At 42.8% G+C, this 14134-nt stretch overlaps 1 long non-coding RNA gene across 1 annotated transcript; it reads right to left on the reverse strand.

Annotated features, from left to right (window-relative positions):
* Nucleotides 1-1346: 1346 nt before the first annotated feature.
* Nucleotides 1347-1756, reverse strand: LOC141121084 (uncharacterized). Its single transcript, XR_012240254.1, has 2 exons — nucleotides 1670-1756; nucleotides 1347-1575 (listed from the first exon to the last, which is right to left on the reverse strand). It is a non-coding gene; the product is annotated as an uncharacterized lncRNA (long non-coding RNA).
* Nucleotides 1757-14134: the final 12378 nt, after the last annotated feature.

The raw sequence follows: 14134 nt of genomic DNA on the forward strand, positions 1-14134 counted from the left end.
GGACTTTAATTGTGCCTCAGAGGAGTATGAAAAAATAAAATACAGATACTTTGATTATAGAAAAATAAACTTTATTAATCTGGGTTCCCCATTGACAGCGTCAGATGATGATGAAACGCATCTGGGAAGGTACGCAGTGACGTCACCACACCATCGGAGTAGGAGAACGGGCTCCGCTTTTGTTACATGCCGGCCGGCTTGTGTATGCGCGATATTGCTGTTTTTAAATGTAAGTGACTACTTGTTTTTTAATAAACGTTTGGAGGATATCACACTATGGCCAGTCTTCTTCTCTTTTGGGCTACCTGGGCTTTCTATTGTGTACGTGGATACCGGAAGTGTTCCTTAGTGAGTGATCCCCTGCCATCTGAATACTGTGATTCCCTGCCATCCGAATACTGTGATCTTCAACGAGCTTAGATGCCTTGGCTGGGCTATAGCCATCTGCCTTATTAAGCTTGCCGTCTGGTAAGCCTAATCAACAGCTACGGTGGTTGGGCACACTGTTTGTTTATGCACACTGTGGTGTCATTGTTATTTTTCATATTTTCAATGGACATTTTGTTTTTCCTCATGTCATTTACTATGGACTTCATTTTTAGCTCAGCTTTTCCCATTTTTTAAACTTTATTAATCTGCCATAAGGCAGTACCTTCTAAGAATAAAAAGCAAGTTAAGATAAATTACAGTCTTGGAGTTTGAGATCAGGTGGTCCCAGACAATTAGAAAAGGTGTGGCCTTCGTCAGGGCCTTGAAAGTAGCACAATGGGATATCACATGAATTCTATAGATAAAGTATTAATAAACAATACATGAGTTACATGATTTGCATAGACAAAAATACAAATAAATAAAGAAAAAATATGGAAAAAAATATTAATGCATTTATTTTACATGGATGTATATAAGTGTCATATCACATTAAACATTTGTTAATACAGTCTATATGTTGTATTGTAAAACATCTTAACTTATACATACAATTACATTATATGGTTATTAATGTACAGCGGTGTTTCGCATATTTATAGAAAATGTCTACGTATGGGGTTTGGATTTTCTATATGTATCAATATAGGCGGTTTTATTTCAAATACATACACTTCAACTCATCCGGAGACTGTAATTGGAGGACGCCGGCTCAGAGGAACGTTGGTAGGCCTGGGAGCCCGTGGGGATACTCCACCCCACCTCAACGGAGGAGAAATGGAAAAAGGGCCCCTATGTGCAGATGGAGGAATCTAGTGAACCATATAAACTGAATATGTGGAAAAAATAAGACCCCTAAGTAGAGGAGCTTATATACCCCCCAGTATAATGGGACTTTGTAGGCGAACCATAATGGATTAGATAAAAAATGTTTTATTTATTTGAAAAATCATAAAAACAAGGTACATTTGGTTATAGATCTCAACAGGAATATTTATACAATAAAATTTGCTATCCTGTAATAATTTATGTATACTTCCATTCATAATAGAATATTTTCTCTAGAAGCCTGACATGTTTCAGGACGATGTCCCTTCTTCAGAGGCGTATTGCAGAGAGAAAAGTCGCATATATAGGAGATACATTCTGAAATAACAAATGAAAACAATTTGCACAGAGGGAACAATATGAACCACAAAGGTTTAGTAACCTAACAACCCACCATGTCCACCATACATACCAACAAGAAGTTTTCAAGAATGAAAGATATATATATGACTGCACCCCAACATGCAATTTGGCATAGGGTAGCAGGCTAGATCCTTTAAAAAGAAAAACACACTGGTTGTCGGCTGATCAGCCAGTGTGAGATAGTAGCTATCCGTCGGCTTCAGAAATGGCCTCGCAAAGGCCCCCCAAAAAAGGAAGGACAACCCCGCTGGATCCCAGATTGCCCTTTAAAAAAGAAAAATAAGCTTATGAGTAATTTTCTCAAAAGACCATAAATTTGCATATATCCTATACATCTTTTGTTATCCATTCACCCAAAAAGAAAAGGACCATAGATTGTGGCTAAATGTTTCAGTATATCAGGATAATGCTTTCTGGAATATAGAAAGGAGGACATACTGGCAGGCCTGCTGGATATAGGGGATTAATGATGGGCCCTTTTTAAATTGAAGAAGAATTAAATGTAGATTGATCAATTAATCACATCAATAAGGCCATTAGTCAAATAGGTATAGAGCAGGCAAGTAAGAAGAGTATGGCAAAGTATGCTTGATTTTGTCTCATAGAGAGGTGTCACAGAGCGGTAAAACATCCAGTTCAGAGGGAAGGAAATTTTTAGTTTTACTTACTTATTAGGTGCAAGGATAGTACTTAGGCAGCTGGGGCGGAGAGCGTCCTGAGGGTTTGATGGTGGGATAGCACACTGGGCAGAACGCCAAGACGCGGCTTAAATAGCCACCGGCGCCTGCGCAGTGTGATTCCAATCGGAGATGTCAGCAGAGGAAGGAATATCACTCTGCAGTGTGCGCATGCGTCAGAACGGAGCGACGCATACAGGAAGGGCGGATATCCGGAGATCCTAGAGGAAAGGAAACTCCGGAATCACACCGTCCCAGGGGGTGGTGTCATTGCGCATAGCACAGCGCATGACAACGTCCTGTCAGGCTAATACTTGTGAGGATAAGGAACTAGGCTGAAGCATTTAAGAAAGAGAGAGAAAACCATAAGGAGGATGGAAAAGGAAAAGGAGGATGGAAAGAAAAGGGGAAAAGAAAGTTGGATTGAAAAAGAGGATGGAAATATGTAAATAATGAAAATAAATTAAAAAAAAAAAAAAAAAAGTGTAAAAAATATAGAAAAATAAATATAAAAAATATATGAAAAATCATGAAATTTGAGTCAACATATGAAAAAATAAATATGAAAGAATATATGAAAAATCATGAAGTTAAAGTCAACATTGATTCCATTTAGTTTAACAACCTAAGGAAGGGGAGATGTATGGAAAGTGTATATATATATATTTTTATATATTCAAAAAACGGGAGGGAGAAAAAAACGAGGTGTCCAGAAAAGGGCCCCAGGGGACGGTCTGCATGGCACCCCCCCAGAAAACCGAGGTGCTGGGAGAGCGTCATGCAGATCAACCCCACCAACGCACGAACACACCGACATGACAAGCCCGATTAGACGGACGAGTCTGCAGTGTAAAAAAGTGCCATGCCGTCATCCAAGATGGTTCGGCGTGGCCCACGTGCGCCGGGTGAGGACAGATCCAAAGCCAGGCAACCACAAAAATAATTGTAGACTAAATAGGAGAGTTTTAGAACTCTTTTGGATAATAACCTTCAAAGTGATTACAGAAGACATCATTCTTGCAAATAAAGCATGGTGGGCATAATTGGGTAGGCAAAGGATGAATAAACGTACATGACAGGAAATTTTTGCATGTACAATCAATTCGATACATCAAAATACAACTGTTGTTATACATATGTAAACATATTAGGGATATATTTTATGAATACAGACAACGTCGTCAAAGGATATCTACACAGAGTTCATCATCACAGACCTGGTTAACTCGTCCATTATTGCTAGAAAATTCAAAAAATGTTCTACGAAAATGATTGACATTTTGTTAGATATGCAGTATTAAATGCCTTATTCCTTTTCACACCCCCCTGAGACAAAACCCTCCAAGAAGGGGCGAAAACTCATCTGGGTATTCAAACCTGGGAATTGTGTTGCATTGAGGTTAGCTATCCAGCGGGCCTCCCTCTGGAGCAAGATCTTGTTCCAATCACCACCCCTCGTGTCCAGATGGACACAGTCAAGGATGGTGAATTGGACAAGGGGAAACTTTCCTGTATGATGGTCACGCACATGTCGTCCCAGAGGGAGGTCCGGATCCGCCTGCCTCATGCTGGTGATATGTCGTGCCGCCCTTTTATGGAATTGTAATTTGGTCTTGCCAACGTAGAAACATCCACATTGGCAAGTGAGTAAATAAACAACTCCAGGGGTCTTGCAATTAGAGAAGTGTCTCGGTCTGTACATTCTTCCATTGGGTAATTTGAATTTGTTTTTTGTGTTCATATAGCGACAACATGAACACCACATGTGAAGGTACCTAGTCGCTTACATGTATCTGAATGAAAGTTGCCTGTATATTCACTTTTTACAAGGTAATCCCCCAATGAACGGGCCTTCCTATATGTGATAGTGGGTGTCGCAGTTATGTGTGGTTTTAGATTGGGGTCTATTTGTAATAGATGCCAATGTTTTTGCAGGATATTCTTGAGAGTCCCATGCTGCTTATTGTAGGTGGTAATTACCCTAATAGTTGGTTGAGAGGTGGGAGCAGTTTTTTTAGAGAACAGGATGTTATGTCTTAGTTGTCCTCGGGCTCTTTTAAATGCTTTTGTTAGGCATGTAGGTGAATAACCACGTTCGAGGAGTTTCTCTCTTAGTTTATTGGCTTCCCTAGCAAAGTCAGTATCGTTTGAGCAGTTGCGCCTGAGTCTTAGATATTGCCCGTAAGGGATGGATGCAACTAATGATTTGGGATGTGAACTTGAAGCGTGTAGGATAGTATTTCCAGCGGTCTCTTTCTGATAGAGACCACTGGAAAGGGATCCGTCTGTGGATTTGGTTATACTTAAATCTAAAAAGGTAATTGAAGTATCGCTGAAAACCATTGTGAAAAACAGATTGGAAGTATTTGAATTCATAATATGTATGAAGGAGTGAAGAGCCTCAGATGTACCATTCCATATCATGAATATATCGTCTATATACCTGAACCATGCTGCTACATGGGTGGTATATAGCGAGAGCTTGTCATCTGATAGGAGGGACCGCTCCCACTCCCCCAGGTACAGGTTGGCATACGATGGGGTACAACATGTCCCCATCGCAACCCCCTGCACCTGGAGGTAGTGGGAGCCGTCAAAAGTGAAAAAATTGTGTGTTAGAATGAAATCAAGAGAGTCCAACAAAAAAAGAATTGAGTTTGCGATCATCTTTGTGAGATTGTGACAAGATGTGTCTAATGGCTGAGAGTCCTGCATCATGCGGAAAAGAGCTGTATAATGCCTCGACGTTGATGGCTACTAGGAGTGAGTGTGGTAATGCATGTAATTCTTCCAGATTCTGCAACAAATGGATGGTGTCCTTAATATATGAAAACAGACCTGAAACGTAAGGTCTGAGATGGCTATCTACAAACTTACTCAGGTTTTCCGTTAGGGACCCATTATAATAATAGATAGAGATAATAGGGCGTCCGGGGGGGGTTTCTTTATTTTTGTGTATTTTAGGAAGACAATACAATGTGGGGGTACGTGGATATGGAGTTCTTATGTATTCCCAGATATCTTTATCAATAGCTCCGCTGCCGAATGCTTTGTCAACCAAATCATAAAAAGCGGTATGGAATTTATCTACAATGCTTTTTGAAATGGGCTTATACCATGATAAATTGGTGACGACTTTTAGGCACATATTTTTATACTGCTCATTAGTCATGATGACAATGTTGCCACCTTTGTCTGATGGCTTGATCGTGAGAGAGTATTCCTTTTTGAGGGTTTCTAGGGCCAGTAGTTCATCATTGGAGAGATTACCTTGGGAGGTTTGAGATTTTTTGATTTTTAATTTTTTGACCTCTGACGTGGTGGATGCTATGAATGCAGCTAAATTGGGATTAGTTGTAAAGGGTGGAAATTTATCTGACTTCTTGAATTTTCTTTGTTGATCTGGGCATAATGGAACTTCCTTTTTAATATGTTCCTCTAAGAGATTTTCAATATCAATTGTATCGATGAGGTCACTGGGGTCTTGTTCCTCTAGGAGGGGTAGGAGATCCTCAAGTGCCTCATCTGCTCTTTTAGTTTCTGTTTGAGAGATATTTTTAGCTTTCTCTTTGGAAATGGTACTTTTATAGTATAATTTTCTTACAAAGAGGTGTAGATCCTTAATAACTTCAAAGGGATCTAGGTCTGCATCTGGACAGAAACTAAGGCCCTTGTGTAGTAGGTCGCTTTCGGCCGGTGTAAATGAATGATTAGAGAGGTTAACAATGTTAAGAGTGTTGGGTGATAGAGAGGTTAATGGATTGGTGGATTTGGAGACTAAGTCTCCATTTAATGGTTTAAAAAATCTTGATCAGAACGAAGAAGTGTAGTCGTAATAGATGATAGAGAAGTGTCACCGATAGAGGTGGAGACAGAGGACCCTGCACAAGTGGATCCTGCTGGAGGGAGCTGGTTTACACCCCGTGAGTTACCTTTACCAAGAGGAAGAAGATTGGTGGTAGAAGAAGTGTTAGCCGTGTCGGTGATTCTTTTCTTAGTATATGCCGGATCATCTCCAGATGGTGATCTTTTGTTTTTCCGTGATTTGCGATGTCTTTGTCTGTTATAGGAAGAAGAAGAGATAGAGGAGTTTAACGAGGAATTTGATTCAGAATCCCTAGGAGTTCTGTTGATGTTAGCCCTGTGTGGACGTGTAATTACGGAGGTTTGATGCCATTTATAGGCAGTGCCTTCCTGGAAGGCTCTTTTATCTCTCCAAAGTTTCTTTTTTTTTATCCAAGAAAAAGTTTTTATTGAAAAACAAGTACATACAGTCCAAGAAATCCACATTTAAATTGTACATAGTAGCCTAGTCAGGCATAATACCATAGAGGAATCAGACTCATACAAAAGTATAAAGTACATCCCACTGTTAGAAAATAAGATAGGAATTGCTATCACTGTCTCCTACTCATGGAAGTTCCAACCCTCTATCTGTAACCATCCCGAGCTCAGAGCTCCAATCAGGGCTAATGCGGGGTGCACCATGCCTTCAGCCGTTATTAAAGCGCAGTAATCTATCCATGACCAGGTCCTCCGGAGCTAACCCAGGAGTGCCCAGCCATGGTTCCCATAGTTTTTCAAATTTTTTTGAACATCCCCTGTGTTGGTATATAATCTTCTCCATTCTCAATGTATGTCCTAGTGCGGTAATCCATTCCTTAACTGAGGGAGGCGTTTCAGATTTCCAGTGTACCATGATTAGCTTACGGGCCACAAAAAGGGCTCTAGATAAAGCTTCCCTGACGTGGTGTTCCCACTCTAGTTCATCTAGCACATTCAAAACACAGTGCCTAGGGTCCAGCGGAATTGAGACCCCAAACACTGCGCCCAGCGTGTCCACCACCCCCTTCCAGTACACATGCAGTCTGGGACATCTCCATAGCATATGTATTAAATCTCCATGATCTCTCTTACATCTAGTACAGGTTGGGGTGGAAAGAAGTCCCATATTGTGTAACCTATGGGGTGTATAATACGCTCTCAGAAGTGTATATAGTTGCGTTAGTCTTTGCGTTACATTCAATGAACATATGGAAACTGACTGCAAGACCTCCTCCCATTGATCCTCATCTAAGGGTCCAACATCCAACTCCCATTTCCCCTTTACTGTCAGAGGATGCTTTAGAAGGTACTTGTGGAGCAGGGTGCTATAACTCTGGGAAATGAATCCTTTAGAGGTCTCCGCCCCCTTAAGCAAATCGACCAAGGGGTTCGAGCTAATATGCCAATCAGAGGTTTTTGACTGTGCTTCAAATGCGTGTCTAAGTTGCATATAATAAAAAAGCATAGAGGACGGAAGACTATATAGGTCCCTTAAATTGTCAAATGAACGCAGTTTGCCCTCATTTATGATTTGTTTTAGGTAAAGAATGCCAAACCTCTTCCATCTTTCCGCATGTTGCAATTTAGCAAGTTCTGGGTAGGATTCATTTCCCCATATAGGACTATACTCGATAATACCTGTCGCCTCCTGAATGTACTTAGTTTTGTTCCATATTTTTTGTATGAGAGCATAAGTGGGGAAACATTTCTGAGGCTTGCTAAAGGCCGCGGCCTCTAAAGCCGTGGGGATGGATTTACCCCCTATCGTGTGTAGCATTATATATTCCGAAGCGCTAGGGACCCTGGCCGTAGACTCCCCTTCCACGGCCACGGTGCCTATTAAATGTTGCATTTGCGAAGACAAGTAATAAAGCCATGGATTTGGCAATGCAAGTCCACCCTCATCTTTAGGGCGTTGTAAGTTTTCTAGTTTTATCCTTGGTGGGCGGTTCTTCCAGATCAATTCACGAAAAATGGCATTAATTATTCTAAATATCTTAAGTGGGATGACTACCGGTGAATTATGCAGTATGTATAGCAGTTGAGGCATTAGAATCATTTTAATTAGATTCACTTTGCCTGCAACCGACATACTCAAAGCATTCCAGGCTTTAACTCGTAGACGAAAACGAGCCAGTATTGGGGAAATATTCAACTGACTATATTGCCTAATCTTAGGAGAAACCTGTATCCCCAAGTATCTGAAGGAAATGGACACAGGGATTCCCCCAACTTTCTCTTCATTTAATAGTCTTGCATCATCTATTGGCATCAGGGCAGACTTGGTCCAGTTTATTTTAAGGCCTGAAAAATCCCCAAAGCGAACCACTGTTTCCATTGTGTTTTTTAGGGAGTGGTCAGTATCACCCAAAAGAATCATAGTATCATCCGCATAGAGCATCACCTTCTCCTGTCTGTCACCATAGCAGAAGCCGGTGATCTCTCCACAGTCTCTGATCCGTATTGCCAACGGCTCTATGGCTAGAGCAAACAGCAGGGGGGACAAAGGGCACCCCTGCCGCGTACCCCGCCCCAGAGCAAAGGGCAGTGACATTCTACCCGCCTCTCTAATTATTGCCTGAGGGCAATGATATAATAAACGCACCCAAGAAATATATATCTCTCCAAAACCAAATCTCCTCATTACCTCCCACAGGTATGGCCATTCCACACTGTCAAAGGCTTTCATTGCGTCAAGAGACAACAATGCCCTCTTACCTTTATTATCCGGTGGGGACTGCAAGTTAAGATATAGTCTCCTAAGGTTTATTGCTGTTGATTTGTTGGGCATAAATCCCGCCTGATCAGAGTGTATAATTGAGGCAACAGCCTTATTCAACCTGATAGCCAAAATCTTTGCCAATATTTTGATGTCTGTCTGCAATAGGGATATCGGTCTATATGAGGCCGGGTCTACGGGGTCTTTGCCTGGTTTTAGAATTAATACAATGTGGGCTCTAGACATGGAGGGTGGTAGGGCATTGTGTTTCCTAGCAGTAAGGAATACATTTAAGAGCTTGGGGAGCAATATCTCAGAGTAGGTTTTATAGATTTCCATAGGGATACCATCCCCCCCGGGGGCCTTACAGTTAGGGAATGCAGCCACTGCCTCCTGCATCTCATCAAGAGTCAGAGGGGCGTCTAATTCTTTCCTCTGGGAGTCCGTAAGCCGTGGAAACACAATGCCATCCAAGTAACCGGACAGCTCCTCGGAGCTATATCTGAAAGAGGAGCAGTATAGCTGCTCATAGAACTCTGCCAATGTCTGGAGCACCTGGTCTGGGGAGTGCACCAGACGACCGTCAGCCCTCCTTATGGACCCGATTGCCGGGGATCTCTTGTCAGAATTGGCTATTCTAGCTAAAAGGCGGCCGGTCGTTTCCCCTTCCTCAAAAAAGGCAGTCTTAGAAAAAAACCTCTTTTTGTTCGCCGAGGAGGTCAGCAGGTGCTCATAAGCTGATTGAGCCGACTGCCAAGCCTCCCTCGCGGAGTCAGTTTGGTCTTGGACATACTTTGCCTCCAGGGAGCAGGCATGGGATTCCAGTGTGTCCCGCAGCGCTTCAGAATGTTTCTTAATCTTGGTGACCTCATTACTAAGTATTTTCTTGAGGTGTATTTTGAAACCCTCCCATTCTGCAAGGGCAGACAATGAGCCCGATTGACATGAAAAGAACTTTTTTATGTTGCCTTCTAAGTTCTCAGGGGAGGTAAAAAGCTGAAGCCAAAAGGCGTTAAATTTCCAGGGTACCTTAGGGAGTGTGGATTGGTGGGATACAATAAGGTTTATCACCAAATAGGAGTGATCAGATACACACCGAGGTTTGTACGAAATGTCTAGCACCGAGGAGAGCATAGCCGGGTTTCCCACTGCCAAATCTATTCTAGATAAGGAACCGTGTGATTTCGAAAAACAGGAGAACTGTTTGGCAGTGGGATTCCGGTGCCTCCACAAATCCAACCATCCCACCTCCTGTAGCAATCTAGCCAGCGGAGTTAGCCTATGAGGAGCTGGGGTGGTCGGGCCCGGGTGTTTATCCAGGGCCGGAACCAACCAGCTGTTGAAATCGCCCACCAGCAGTAACGGGAGAGCCGGCTTCCCCTCCCTAAATTCCAGGAGGAGCCGGAGTACCCGAGCATTAAACGGGGGAGGGATGTACACACAAGCAAGAATACATTTCAGGATACCAATGCGACAATGCAAAAAAACAAATCTACCCTCCTGATCTATTTTGGACTCAAATTCCTGATAGTCCAGGGAGCTGTGTATCACTACACTCACCCCCCGAGAAAAGGAGGTGTGAGTGGAGTGGTACGACCACCCAATCCACCTATATTTCACACAACTTATAGAATCAGACGTTAAATGTGTTTCCTGTAGGCAAATAACCGCAGGATAGAACTTTTTCAGACATGAGAAAATCATAGTACGTTTCAGGGGGGAGTTCATGCCCCTAATGTTCCAGGAGATCACCGGTGAACCCGCCATGGCAAAAACACTGTTAATTGTGAGGGAGGGTTAGAGGGTGGCTTGCCTGCACAGAAACCACCCAAATCCTGTTGGAAGAGATTGCAGCAGGCTTGAGTGAAGTCAAAATAGCAGATGGTTAGTGGGAGTAAGATTCTTGGACTGCAGTAAAAAAACAGGCTGCATGGAATAACATAGCACAATGGTGCCAACAAACAGCAGTGCAACTGCACTGAGGTATTTCCTTTCGTGATTTGGTGCTCTCACTACTGTGAGAGAGCAGGTAAAAATAAACAAAATAGGCATCCTGATGAGCCATGCCAACGGGGTAGGCCCATAGGGCCCAACAGGGCCTAGAAACAGACCAACTAATACTTCAGACATCTCAAGTCAAGTAAAGGGGATTTCACAGTTCAGTTCCTTTCACTGAAGAAATATGGGATGATTCCCGGCACTTAGGTAACTTTGAAGAGGTCAGGTGAGTTGGTAGGTTATGGTAAAAAGGTGTAAAAACAAAGAAAAACCAAAGACGACATGGTAGTGACTTTGTGGAGAAAACAACAAAAAAGAGAGAGTGTGGCATCTCAAAGTGTGGACAGCGCTCTTACCATCTGGAAGTGTGTCCCGTTCAGTCACCTTCCGCCTCAGCGCGGTGGCGACGCAGTGCTTGTTCATTATGGTCCAACCAGGCGGCAGCCTCTCTGGCAGAGTCAAAGAATTGTGCATGTCCTTCCGCAGTTACTCGGAGCCTCGCCGGGTATAGCATAGCGTATGGCAGTTGCAAAGCTCTTAGATGCCTCTTCACATCGCTGAACTTAGCTCTATTTCTTTGCACCTCGGCCGAAAAGTCTGGATAGAAAGACACTCTTACGCCATTGAACTTCACTGCGGCCTGTTCTCTTGCGCAGCGCAACACTGCCTCTCTGTCACGGTAGTGTAGCAGCTTGGCCAACATTGATCTGGGGGGAGCACCCTGTGGGGGAGGTCGCCCCGGTATTCTATGGGCCCTCTCCACTGTAAAAAATGGGGAAAAGGCTTCTCGGCCAAACAGTCCAACCAGCCAGCTTTCCACAAATGACGTGGGATCTCTACCCTCCGACTTCTCAGGGAGGCCGACTATACGGACATTGTTTCTGCGCAAACGATTTTCCGTGTCTTCTGCTCTGTTATACGTATCTTGGGCCATGCGGTAAGCTGCCTTTGCTTCTCGCGCCACCGGGGGTAACTGATCCTCCAAATCGCTTACTCTGCTCTCAACTGCAGTTGCTCTCTCTCTAAGCTTTTGAAGGTCTTGTCTAAGTAGTGAGACCTCTTCCCTCAGGCCCCCAAACTGCTCCTTCATATCAGTGACTGTGGCCGTGCACACATTTACAGCCTTCAAAATATCAGCCAGGGTGGGCTGCTCCAGGGACTCAGGTATCTCATCTGATGGTGGGGGGGAGGGAGGTTGACTAGTGTCCTCATGGAGCTGCTCAGGCATGGTGTCTGTATCAAGGCCCCAGTCAGCTTGTGAAAAAAGATCTGCAGCTTCCCCGTTACTTGTAGTCCCCCCCGCATCCTCCGGGATTTGTATTTTCTGTGTGTAGTATGTCATGTCTCTGTACTGCTCCTTACCCTGTCCTTTCAGCTGCTTCTTGCTAATATTATCCCTGGGCTTGTCCATCGTTCGCGGCGTGCGCTGTGCTTTGGCTGCTGCAGCGGCGGCGCCATCTTGCGATTCCGGTCCCGCCATCTCCAACGGGCCTCGGCGGGTCTTTGCTCTCGTGCAGAGGGCCGGTGGTGGGTCCGGATGGTAAGGGGTCTCGGTAGCCAGCTGGGGAGCCGAAAAAATCAGGATCAGGGGTGCCGGGAAAGGATCAATCTGAGGATCAGGCAGGAGCTGTGAGAAGTGCGTCCTCTCACATGCCGGTCTTGGCCACGCCCCCTCCAAAGTTTCTTATCTCTGGTTGTTAACCTTTCCTGGGATTTTTGGTTCAATCGGATTTTTATTTTGTCTTCATATTCTTTAAAGATTGGAGTAACCCTAAATGGGAGGAGTTTAGTGTAAATCGAATCAATGGTTTTATCCAAATTGGTAATTCTCTTCTTATACTCTTCACTTAGTAATACCATCATGGTTTAAGTACATAATTGGAGATTGTTTTCCCACTTGCTTTTAAAGCTTGGGTCAACATCTTCCAACATTGGGAAGATTTGAATACGTAAGCCCAAGGGGTTAATTCCCTCCTGGATATATTTATCAAATGTATCTGCATGCCAAAAGCATGCTACCTTTTTATCCACAATTTTACCAAGTTGGAAGAATAGAGAAGAGATTTCCGATTGGGAAGATGTTTTCTGATTGTGATCTTTGGAAAGACCTGCCATTAAATTATCCCATTCTTTGCCTTGAAACATTCTACACTGATTTTTGGATGCAAAGTGTTTGACAATCAAATGCTATCTATCAGAAGATCATTGAATTTCACTTGGCAAACGTGATTGCTTGCAAAGTAAAATATTAAACCTATATAGACGATTTATAGCAAAAATAAAGCATTTAGAAAAAAAGGACTCTTATGCAAAAAACAAAAAAGTGTTTTTCATAAGTGAACGTGGTTCAAAAGGGGGAGAGGAGGGGGGAGTGGGTATTTGCTACCCTGGTATATTAGTATATATTGGATTGAACCACTGAAGGGAAGAATTTATCAATAATTGCCTTCAAAGAGTTGCCAACATCCCGAATTAGTGGAAAAAATAAGACCCCTAAGTAGAGGAGCTTATATACCCCCCAGTATAATGGGACTTTGTAGGCGAACCATAATGGATTAGATAAAAAATGTTTTATTTATTTGAAAAATCATAAAAACAAGGTACATTTGGTTATAGATCTCAACAGGAATATTTATACAATAAAATTTGCTATCCTGTAATAATGTATGTATACTTCCATTCATAATAGAATATTTTCTCAAGAAGCCTGACATGTTTCAGGACGATGTCCCTTCTTCAGAGGCGTATTGCAGAGAGAAAAGTCGCATATATAGGAGATACATTCTGAAATAACAAATGAAAACAATTTGCACAGAGGGAACAATATGAACCACAAAGGTTTAGTAACCTAACAACCCACCATGTCCACCATACATACCAACAAGAAGTTTTCAAGAATGAAAGATATATATATGACTGCACCCCAACATGCAATTTGGCATAGGGTAGCAGGCTAGATCCTTTTAAAAGAAAAACACACTGGTTGTCGGCTGATCAGCCAGTGTGAGATAGTAGCTATCCGTCGGCTTCAGAAATGGCCTCGCAAAGGCCCCCCAAAAAAGGAAGGACAACCCCGCTGGATCCCAGATTGCCCTTTAAAAAAGAAAAATAAGCTTATGAGTAATTTTCTCAAAAGACCATTAATTTGCATATATCCTATACATCTTTTGTTATCCATTCACCCAAAAAGAAAAGGACCATAGATTGTGGCTAAATGTTTCAGTATATCAGGATAATGCTTTCTGGAATATAGAAAGGAGGACATACTTGCAGGCCTGCTGGATATAGGGGATTA

The sequence above is a fragment of the Aquarana catesbeiana genome, linkage group LG01 (assembly GCF_042186555.1).
Source record: "Aquarana catesbeiana isolate 2022-GZ linkage group LG01, ASM4218655v1, whole genome shotgun sequence".
In the NCBI taxonomy this organism is placed as follows: Eukaryota; Metazoa; Chordata; class Amphibia; order Anura; family Ranidae; genus Aquarana; species Aquarana catesbeiana.